Below are 12,018 nucleotides of genomic sequence, written 5' to 3'. Positions count from 1 at the left end.
AAACGCAGCGCTAAGAACATAAGGACAAGCATGCGCGTAGGAGCGCACGCCGTCCTTCAAGAAATGGCGCAACCATCGTGCGGCTGATCTAAATACGGTTTGTTTATTTACCAACAGAACCCAAAGAAATGTCATACGTTATGAAAAGCTGAAAAGTTGTATTTTCTCGTGTACACTTGCGTTTGACGTTAACATTTTAAATAATGAGCTGCACAAGTTACGCGTGCGAAATACCCAAGAATCTAACCCCGTAAGGCAAAAACCTTGCCCCCAGTTACGGGCCGATATCTTCTTATTTTCGTGTGAAACCAACAGAAAAACATATCGCGTTTCACCGAAAAAACGATTCATCGATTGCGATTGCAAATTAGTAGAGAGCTATACGAAGCAAAGAGTTCAATTGGCCGTACAAAGTTTCATAGATTATGAAAGGCATTTGATTCAGTAGAGATACCAGCAGTCACAGAGGCATTGCGTAATCAAGGGGTACAGGAGGAATACGTGAATATCTTCTCAAATATCTACAAGGATTCCACAGCTACCTTGGTTGTCTACAAGAAAAGGAGAAAGTTATCTACCAAGAAAGGGGCCAGCAAGGAGACAATCTCTCCAATGCTACTCAGTGCATGCTAAGAAGAAATATTCAAGCTCTTAGACTGGGAAGCCTTAGGAGTGAGAATCAATGGGGAATATCTCAGCAACCTTCGGTTTGCATATGACATTTTCCTGATCAGCAACAATAGGGACGAATTACAACAAATGATTGAGGAATTTAACCGAGAAAGTGTAAGATTGGGGTTGAGGATTATAATGCAGAAGACAAAGATAATGTTCAATAGCCTGGCAAGAGAACAAGAATTCAGGATCGCCAGTCACTCTCTAGAGTCTGTAAAGGAGTACATTTATCTAGGTCAATTACTCACAAGGGACCCTGATCATAAGAAGGAAATTTACAGAAGAATAAAATTTGGTTGGAGTGCGTACGGCAGGCATTACCAAATCCTGACTGGGAGCTTGCCACTGTCGTTGAAAAGAAAAGTGTACAATCATTGCATTCTGCCGGTGCTAACATATGGGGCACAAAACTTGGAGGTTAACAAAGAAGCTCGAGAACAAGTTAAGGACCGCACAAAGAGCGATGGAACGATAAGTGTTAGGCCTAACGTTAAGAGACAGGAATAGAGCGGTATGGATCATCGAATAAACGGGGATAGCCGATATTCTAGTTGACATTAAGTGGGAAATATGGAGCTGGGCAGGCCATGTAATGCGTAGGATGGACATCTGGTGGACCATTAGAGTTACAGTATGAATACCAAGAAGAGAAGGGAAGCGGGCATTCGAGGACGGCAGAAAACTAGGTGGGATGATGAAGTTAGGAAATTTGCAGGCGCAAGTTGGAATCAACTTGCGCAAGACAGGGGTAATTAGAGATCCCATGAAGAGGCCTTCGTCCTGCAATGGACATAAATAAAGGCTGATGATGATGATGATAATAAAGTTCTAAACCTTCGCTTACGAACTAAACAGACAAGCGCGGTGTCACGCGCGCACAGGTAAACATGGACACATCTCGCTTGATGACCGCTGAAACTCGCTGTGAAAACTCCCGAGTGAGAAAGCGCGCCAGCAGCAGCGGGGAAAGTGACCTTCGCGGTGTCTCTCGAAAGCATAGTGCATACGAAGCTACTAGCATTCAGCGCATCCACTTTGTCCTCATGCATCGCAGATCGCTTTGAAAATGAGGCGCACGCGGGGGCGCACTTCGCCCACATCGCAGATCGCTTTCAAGATACGGCGCGGCCGCGCTGTAAGCAGCAGCCGACTGAGTAGAACGCACCCCCCTCCCTCTTCGTCGCCTCGTCCTCGTGCCTCGCGCGCGCGATAGGCGACAGCGCGCTTTCGGCCTGCCTTCCTCCCTCGCGTTCGCTACATTGAGCCGCGATTACCGGCGCATTTTGTACGCTTTAACTCGCACATACAGCTTACGGCGCGCGGTGATGATTTTAGGCCCGTTTCACTTGAAACAGAACCTCACGGCGATGGCGACGACGGCTGTGACGTAGACGACAGAATCCGCTTGGAGTGTCCGTATAATTGCTATCGCAATAAAAGACTATATATATTTCTATCGCGACTAGAGAAATTCCTGTGCTAACACAGAGGAATCGCGATTTAACCTATTTCTGTCACGACGTTAGAGAACTCCAACCTTCGGTCTTGACGACAGCTGCACAGACGTAGCAGCAGGTGCTTTCTGACACGATGACAAGAGTTCAGAATTCTTGAAAGAATGTCTCTGCCGCGAATAGGAAAGTTGTGACGTCCCGAGAGAAGCGCTGGCTGTAGCGACGTCATACGTATACCACGGCGCTCTCATAGACTGTGTATATTAGGGTCAAGTTGCTGGCGTACATTGTACTTTTCTACCACACAATGTTCAAAGGTCAGTTCTACGAAACGGCGACTGCACATATCACTATGCCGGTATTCAGGTCAACGTGGTCGTTTACTGCATTTTTTTTATTTTGTAATGAAACTCCGGGAAATCGGCCGTTCATTGTAATCATCATACAAAAATGCATATCAGAAATTCCTGCACGTTTTGTTTTGTACGAATTAAAAATATGTTGAACAAGGTAACTGAATGTTTATTACAGGGAAATTGCGTGTTCACCAGCCGCCTGCACTGATTTTCGACAGCTGTCGTTCCCGTCCATCAAAGGTTAGGCTTAGCAGTTCTCGGCTCAAGCATAAAGAATTCTGACGTTGAAATTTCCCCTCCAGTTTATTTTTGGCCTCGGCAGTATAACATAAATCATAATTTGTTTTCAGCGATGGTCATAGCAGAAACGGGGAACGCCCATGCCACGCATTATCAGCGTGCTTTGCAGGAAGCGGCCAGTTGCTTTACCACGCAATTCTCTGACTAAGGTTTCACTACACAGACCAGTAGACGTTTACATAAAGTTACGTTGCACATTAGTCTATTTCTGAGCAGGATTGCATGAGGTAATGCGAAGTGGACAAGAACTTGTGTTCAACAAAGGTGCGTGAACATCTCTCTTGCTCGAGTGTCAGAGCACGCATAAGCGCTTCGCAGAGAAATGGTATGCTCTCGAAAAGATTGCTGATTCACGGATGATCATGCAGCGATAGTGCATTAAACATTCGAATTCAAACTGTACACATGTTTGTAAATGAAAAGAGCGGATGAAAGCTGTCGGATATGTGATTAACATCACTTACAGCGTCCCAGGTCGATGTTGTCAATTTGTGAAATTTTAAATGAAGTGCATATCGTAAAGAAAAATCTACGTGATCATATTTCACGCAGTATCTTTTGATAACTACGGGTTTCGTGTTTTTCTATTGAGGCCCGAGTTGAAAGTGCGGAGTTGAAGCTTTCGTTCCCTATTGACGTCTTAAATGTGAAAACCAGCGTAGACGAAGCTTATTCGTGCTGACACCGTAAAATGCATGAGTGACGCACGTTCGACGTAGCTGAGTGGTATGATACTGGCTTCAAGTGTGAATAGTAAGGTCGAATTCCAAACCCCACTCTCCTTTCGTTTTTTAACATTTTAGATTTTTTAAATACTCGTCTAAAGGGTACTCCGTCGTCTGCTTATTCAAATATTTATTCTGTCCATAAGGGCAGATGCAGACGTCTAAGTACGGACATCTCACTCGTGGCTCCTAACAACCGAATGTCAGATTACAGGACAGCAGCCTCAACGACAAAATCTGACAGACTCAAATTTTCTGTTGCGTTCTTCAACTGGGAAAACATAAATTTTATGCTAATGTCTTGCGAGAATTTCAAATAAAGAAATTTGCGTTATTATGTTGTACTCATTTCAAACACAGAAATTTGTCACTTTTAGAAATACAAAAAATGTAGCATTAAGGGGCGCTATAACGTACAATGATTCCAAACCGTTTTGATTCCAAACTCCTGACGTCAAATTTACGTAACCACCGACGCAAGCATCGGGCGGTGACCCGCAGCGTTGTCTGAACAACCCAATAAAACACCCTCCTCGTTTATAGGATGTCACCTTTGTTCGCTTTCAAAACCAATAACATTGTGAACACTCAGCGGTTTTCCTTATCTCATTGGCTGGCAAAAGGCGAGGAGCACGCTCTATAGTGGAGAGGGTTTCGATGGGGCCGAGCCAGCACAGTGACAATATTTAACAGCATGAAGAGGGTGGTGCCGGCTTCTCCGATTGGTTCACTTCTTCTTAGCTAGCGGTGGCTGGTCGAAAATCGCGGCGACATGAAACGGAAGGATAAGAACGCCGCTAAAACGGATCCTCAGCAAGGAAGAGTTGTCAGAGCGATGTCGTATGCATGCCGAAAGGGCTCGATAACGTTTTACTGCCACGCAAAATGGTTTATCATGCGCAAATAAATACATGCTCACCGGCAGGTGCGAGTAGCGAGAGCCTGAGTGATCGGCGGGCAGCCATCTTTGATTCCTTTCGGAACGGGGCAGTCTGTGGCTATTCAGAAAATTTTTCAGTTTTGTTCGGCATAATAATGCATTTTTTTGCCTACAGGTCACTTTAACGTGGTGAGTTTTCGCGTTTTTGTAACGTCGCGTGACAGACAGGCGAAGTTGGGAGCGGCCCGAAAATGTTTTGACCGATCGTTGACGCTGATTGCAGTAATTGGAATCACTACAGTTTCGAATAATTTTACGTTATAGCGCCCCTGCTCCTTACTCTAAGAAAATTGTTTGTTTTCCCTCGTACCCATAATAGGCACTTTCACCTAGAGTAGTTTTGCCGTGTTTGTTTATGATGCTCTGCAAAGGCACCTTGTAATTGTTATATCTGGGTTATCTGTGATTACGCAGTACTGATCTTAAAAACTAATATGTCAAAGAAGGAAAACACATGGTATCTGCACGTTTCATGACCAGCATTGCATTGTGGAGAAGTTTCCATCATGCCAAAGCCACATTTGTATCATAGTACGCACTTTATCACCCGGGGTTCTGACACAAGCTTTACCTGCGTATAAGTTCGCCACCATTGGGAAGATAATGCAAACTGTTCTTGAGGGCAAAATTTGAAAGCTACTCGTATTCGGCCAAATGGCACGTACATACTTCTTTCTTTACTTTATCTGCTGACGCACGTCTACAATTATCGCAGCTTCAGGTGTCATAAATTAATTTAGGGCAAGCTGCTACTGGTTAAGCATGCAGTTGACCGCTGCGACTGTAGCCAATCGTATAACATTCTCTGACAAGAAAGCTCGAAGGAAGACGCAAATAGTGGTTACCGGTGGTGGTAAGGCGTGTTGCACTGGCTCTGTGTAAGGCTGAGGAGCAAAACATCTAGCGAAAAACTTATGCGCGTAAACTTTGGCAGTTTTATTCATAACAAAGTCTGTGGGTGACTCGACGAAAGAATGGAGCAGGTGCTGTCATTTTACACCTATATTACAACCACGGCAGCCGATGGTAATCGCGTAAGCAAGTGTCGCTCGACAAAAATGCAATAACAGCGGTTTGCAGACCTGCTAGGTTTTATGTGGTTTCCACGTATAATGCAGATGTGCCATCGCGAGAACGCGAAGCCCATTTGAAGTGAAAACGGCGGGAATACTATAGAATACTACAGAGGAAGCAGACGCAGATCGCAGCTGACGTGAGAATGTTGCAGTGTTCCTCCCTGTTTTCCCTCTGGAAGAAATCCGGCAGAATCCATCTCACGAGAAATATGGACAACAATGAGATTACATTGAAGCAATGTGTCGACACATCGTAAGCAAGCGCAGAAACACGTTATGTATAAGACGGGTATGCGGCTTGTCTGCTCCCTCACGTTTCCCTCCAGACAAGCTGCGCTATATAGCGCCGCCATAGCATGGTCCTCGCGTGGCGCGTGTTTTAGCAAGATTGACTGAATATATATGACGTCTGTTCGACTGCGCCAAGCCCTGGAGAAATTTAAATAATTTTTTGTCGTTGATGCGAGGAGAGCCACCCGATGCCCAAACCGTTCGGCTACGATTGCACGCGTGTTTAGCCCGTGCCAACGCCAGTTAGCTCTCTGAGACGACCGGGCTGGTGGGCTAGGCCTGCCGGCGCCGACGTGGATGTAGCCGGGTGCGCCATGAGTTCGCGTCCTCGCCGGATCTCCAGTAAAGTTCTTTTAATCACGAACTCACGACTGTCACGTACGTCACATCCGTTAGCACTAACTAGAGTGCATGTTGACGTGCTAGTTTCCATTTGGAAAGAGACGCGGCACTGTCTTTCCTTTGCGTCTTGAGCGGGAGCCAGTCTGTTTCTCAAGCTCTTACCTGCTGACAGTAACAATTTGAGACACTGTGTTAGACTGCACCACCTCCGATATCGTCCACGGCGTAATGGAACAGATTGTGACTTTTCTTCCTAAAGTTGAAAGGAACTATGCTAAGACCGTCGCCGTCATACTCTTGTTTTCTAGCTACTTTCATCACATAGAGGCTCGCGTCAACATCACAACTTGCAAGAATTGCAAACAATGCTGGATAGCCAACCTCATTAAACATAGATAACATCGATTCCCGCAATGCGCGGTTTCTGCGTAATTTTTACAGCGAAGCTGTTAAGGGCTCACTCTTCGATGGTCGCGTCCGGCAATAGAAAAAAACTCTGATTGGCCATATGCTGTATGTGCGACTGAAAGCGCGCGAGGGCAAGGGGCGCGCGCTTTCACGAGCAAACGCGACTGCCCAGTGGAAGGGGAGCAGTGGGCAAGGAGGGCATCGAAGCACCCTAGACTGTGCGTGTGCGTGCCCCCTCTCCCACTGCGGCGCATGCGCGCAGCCCTGCCGACCGCTGCCGCCTGTGCTGCAGACTTTCTCAGGGCTCTCGCGCGCCTCTCCCTTAGCAGTGTCGACAACGGCGTTTAGCCGTTCCGTGACGTAGCCAGCGTTTTGACAGTGGTTGTGTCCGGTCACACAAACAACGCGCCCAGCTTTTGTCGACGACGGCTGCGTTTTTCCCGCGTTCGCACCGAGCGCGCGCGGCGTTGGTGACGTGTTTACGAAGAACTTGCCAACCTTTGCCGTACACCCTATGGCGGTGTACCGTATAAACTATAAGGCTATGGTCCCTGTGGTCACTAAATAAATGAAAACCACAGGATCATATATATTTCTCATTCTTTAATAGTTCAAATAACGAATTACACCACCACATCTTGATAGTCATATTTGGAAAAACAAAACTCCCACCATAGTACAGCTTCGCTGGTCTTCCATCTCCACCCCAGTGGAAGGGCTGACAGTTTTTTTTTTTGGACTAGAAAGTTGGTTTATATTAAATTACAAAGCAGTAAGATACAGGGCGTTGCAAGTTTTGATCATTTCGGCTGTGCAACAACGGATAAACTACGAGAGAGTACCTGGAAGTGCGCCACGCCTCAACGGCGCAGTGACGCACGGGCGCTGAAGTTCAGGCCTGATGTTGCAGAAAGAGGAGCTTGTATTTTATTTTCGTTTCTAGTATTAACAATCATACCATATAATTACCGAAAATAAGGTTTTGCACAATTACTCTAACGTTTCAAACTGATTTATTGTCTCGCTTTAATGTCCGTTTAGCACCGCTTTTATAACATCTCAAAACGTCTACATTTGCCATCGTTGTCTAGAAGTCCTGCAATTTTAGAAAACTGTGAACTGAACCCATATAATTTTGCATGCCACAACCATGACGTTATTATGTGGCATGACGTAGTGACAATCACGAAATCTTTTTACAGCCTGTGGTTCTGTAACAGGCACCTAAACTTAAGCGTGCGAGTGTTTTAGCCTTTCGCTCCTTCAAACTGTGTCCGCCGTAGCCACTACTGAGCCGTCCACGTCGATCTCAGCAGTGCAACGACATGGCCGCTAAGCTACATTGACGAGTGCAATTTTAAATTCTTGCATGTATGTATAGCTAGCTGCATGAACGCGCCAATGGAGAAAAATTTGGAGATTTTCCTCTAAGCGGAGTGCAGGCTGGTAAGAGAAAGTTTGTTTCTTTATCAGGCTGTTGGAAAAGTCCCGAAAAGCGGTAGGCACTAAACAAAGCCTGAATTCTTTGCGAGAGCATCGTTCATTGCCAGCAAGCAAATGTATGCAGCCAACGAGAAGGCTGAATAATTCGAAGGAATAATTCTACACGAAAAATTGCATCTCAAGCCTCAGCGGTACTGTTACTTCTTGTAGTCGAGGGTCTGACGAAATCTCGTTTGGTCGGGCAGAATCATGGTGAAAACAGCATACAGACCCGCGATCTATATTCACCTTGAGAAATTAAATTTTTCACCTTGGTCGGCGTCTCTTTCCTGTTTCCGCCACTGTTACTTTTTTTACCTCAAACGTATTTTACATAGCACGAACATTTTAACGTACGTGCAGCATCGACATATCTGAAATAAAACTGCATTACAAATTCGAATGGGGCCCTACATTATAAGGTTCTTATGCTTATATATCACCTCTATTATAGATAAATAGTTAACCAGCACTAAAAGGACGCCTGACCATAACGAAAAACAAATTCAACAACGCGGTTGCTTTCAATCATGGCGTTCAATGTTTTTACACCAATAGCAGAGCTCTTAGAACAAGCAATACACCGCTACAAAGAACCAATGTGGACTTTCTTAGTGGAGGTTAAGAAAAAAATGTCATATCCGTTTCGTATCAAGAAAGCCGGTGTTAGGTGGATAAGAATTGTGTCACTGGTAATTACCACAAGAAAAGAGTTCCCACGTCAAGAAGGGCCGTCAGATTGACCTGGTTTCATAAATGTACACATTTCCTACTTCTCAACCTGTTGCACTCTCGCTATCTCTCTCTCTCTCTCTCTCTCTATATATATATATATATATATATATTTAAATATATACTGACGGACATTACCATACATATATATATATACATGTATATATCTGTGTATGTGTGTGTGTGTTAATTACCCTCGACATGCCGACTATGGCCGAAGTTTTGAGCTAACTGCTCGCTTCTAAAAACGCCTAAAATAAGCACAAACTTCTTATACCACCAATATTTTGGCAACACACTCATGAGCTAAATTTTTTGCCAGACAACACACTTCACCCTCCGTCAGGTGAGTTCCTTCGACGTTGGAATAGCCTGCCGAGGCAAATATCCACTACCTTATTTTCTGTTTGTGTAATAATACTGTTTCGCGGTATTGTTTTCTTGGTTGATTGGACATGGTGATACAAGTGACCGCTTCCACCATGCCTCCCGAGCAGAGTCTTCAAGCTCACGCTTTGCCATGTGACGGGGAAGTGCGCAAGCTCCGCTATGAAGTCACAAGTTCCAGGGCAAGATGTGCCCATTCTTGTATTTTTCGCTCAAAATAACTCACCTAATTGAAAGTATTTCTGCTCTACATTTCCTTTTGAATAAGCTATTTGCATGCAATCAAAGTCAATCTTTCCGAGCTTGAAGGGTTCAAGGCTCTAGAAAGGTAGCTCGGCTATAGAATTGACGTTACGCTGAATAAACCATAGAAACAAATGGTTTTCGTTGTGTTATCACCCACCGTTGGCGCGTTCATTCTACACTGAGCAATATACTACCGTCAACAATGATCGCCAAATATCTCACCACGGCATGTCGGTTCAAGCCTAAAAATACATAAATGCCTTATGTGCGCATTGCCGAGCAGCTACATCGCAACTTAAGATGGCGACACTGTTTAGAGAGGCTATGCAAAACATTCGAAGAAAGTGCATTCATTGAGTTATTGTAGAGTACAGTGATTGGTACCCAAAATCGTTCACATAAACATGCAGCCCTGTATATTCGATAGTAATAGCGGATGCCGCATACATTGAAGAATGCAAAAAAAAAACTATTTGTGTCGTGCTCCCGAACTGATCAGGTAATCCTTCACTACCAAATTATCCACGATGTTTCAAAAATATGGGTTACAGTAGGCACGTTTTCCGCCATACCATGAATGTACGAGAAAGACAATTTGGTGAAGATGTTCATCAGCGATGCCTTTAGTGATGTGCATTCATCAGTGATAGCAACGCGATAATCAGACAGCATGGCCGACCGTGTGTTTTATAGCGCCAATGATCGCTGGATAATGGTTGCAGGGCAGAATGCAGCCAAAATGCACCGCAAAGGCTCTCGCTTCGATAGTATAACACAGTGCAACAGCTCAGTGTCTCAGGCGCCCATTTATGCCGCTAAAACCGCCGGAAGGTATGAGTTCTGAATATTGTGCTTGAATAGCTCAGCACTGTACACATGAAAGGAATAATTGTAACAGGGCGTTTTATTTATAGCCAGACTGCTGCAAATATTTCCTTCTTATTTTTGACGGTTCTTTTTGTGTATTTAAAGATACTTCGGATGTTTCCTCTACCATCAAGAAATGCTGGGCGCAGCCACGTACGAGCAGCGGATCAGCCTGGATCAGCAGCATAGTGGCCGTGCCGTGTTGTACCACGTGCTGCCCGACCACAACAGTTTTTTATAATGTCGCGTAGCTCAAGCTGTTTTCTTCTACTACGTTGCGGTGTCACTGGTTTCACGACGCTATAGAAGAGCCATGTTTAAAGTGGAAACAAACGACCATCACATTGAAAAGGAAGGCAGCTCTCGTAAAAACAGTCTCCACAGTTGCTAAGAAGCCGCATGCAGCACACACAGGTCATTTTTTGGTTGTTTATTAAAATTTCAACGGAAATGTGTCCATGAAGCCGCAGTGCGACGTCGCCTCGTTGTGTATATTTGGAACTGTGCTTATATTGGAAACGTATTGCAGTAAACGGCATTAATAAAAAAAAGTTATCAAACACTACGAATTAACCTTCGTACTAACCTTCTCGAATTAGCTTTCTCTCAAAATTGGTAAAACAAATCTTACTTTATAAATAATAGCGATCTGAGGCAGGTAAACGTAATCGGGTGAACACAGCAAACTAGCCGTAAGATCGCGAGGGTCTATATCACATTGTACGGAAGCTCATACCGCACCAGCTGAACAGTCAATAATGACGGAAAACCGCGACATGAAATCAAGGTCCTAGAGTATGTCAAAGGCATCGCTCCGAATTATCAAGCAAAAAGAAGTATGATGTCCGTCAACAGAGACACCAGCTGCTCACATGACGGTAACTGCAGTAGTTCCGCCATTGTCGACACGGACGACATGTAGAGAATAAAAAGTTACACCTTTAGTACCTAAAGGTTTGATCTCATGACCAATAGTAGTCTGCCTTTGTCAATTACGGACGTTACAATGTCCAAGTACACGTCAGTGAGGGTATGATTGGTAGACAGCTTCAAGAGAGGGATATCAAATTAGGTCGCCATGGCAACATAACATCTAGAAGCAGGGCGCAATAATTGGCAAATAGGATAAGTGTCAATACGGTGCAAGACAGTCACCGTGTCGTGTAGGCATAGATGTTGAGGCAGTATTGTTACCTGGTGCTTTACGCGGACAACGGGTTATTGGAAGCTGGAGCAATGGTATAATCGACAAAAATGCAAAAAAGGCGTGGACATGATCGATCTGTTCGCTAGAGATGCTGATAGGACTGTCAGTTTGGTAGTTCTATTCTGCACAGTTTCTGTAACGACGAAGAGAGTACACGCTTTGGCTTCCTACACGCTTGCGGGGTGAGTCGTACGGCGGTTTTGTGACGAAGCATTGTAAGTGGTTCCTGACTTCTGGTTCCTAGTTCCTAATGCCTCATTAACATGCCATTGCTATAAATGAAAGATTGCCTGTGAAATATCACAGACGTGGGCCTCTGGAATAACTGGAGAGGTATCTTTCAAACACCTCGAACGATGACCCCAAGACCCACATGCCGTTCGTATGGTTGGAAGAAGGCGGTCTTCGCACATATTGCAGCAATATTGGAACAATTAAAAATGGAGTAAACCGCGAACGCTGCCGTTTCTTCAAAGCAACGGCATTCAGAAATTTCTGGAGAAGATGCACTGATCTAGCGCCGAACTATA

This window comes from Dermacentor silvarum, chromosome 9 (genome assembly GCF_013339745.2).
Source record: "Dermacentor silvarum isolate Dsil-2018 chromosome 9, BIME_Dsil_1.4, whole genome shotgun sequence".
NCBI classification, from domain to species: Eukaryota; Metazoa; Arthropoda; class Arachnida; order Ixodida; family Ixodidae; genus Dermacentor; species Dermacentor silvarum.
The sequence above is the reverse complement of the archived record's forward strand: the minus strand, read 5'-3'. Positions refer to the sequence as shown.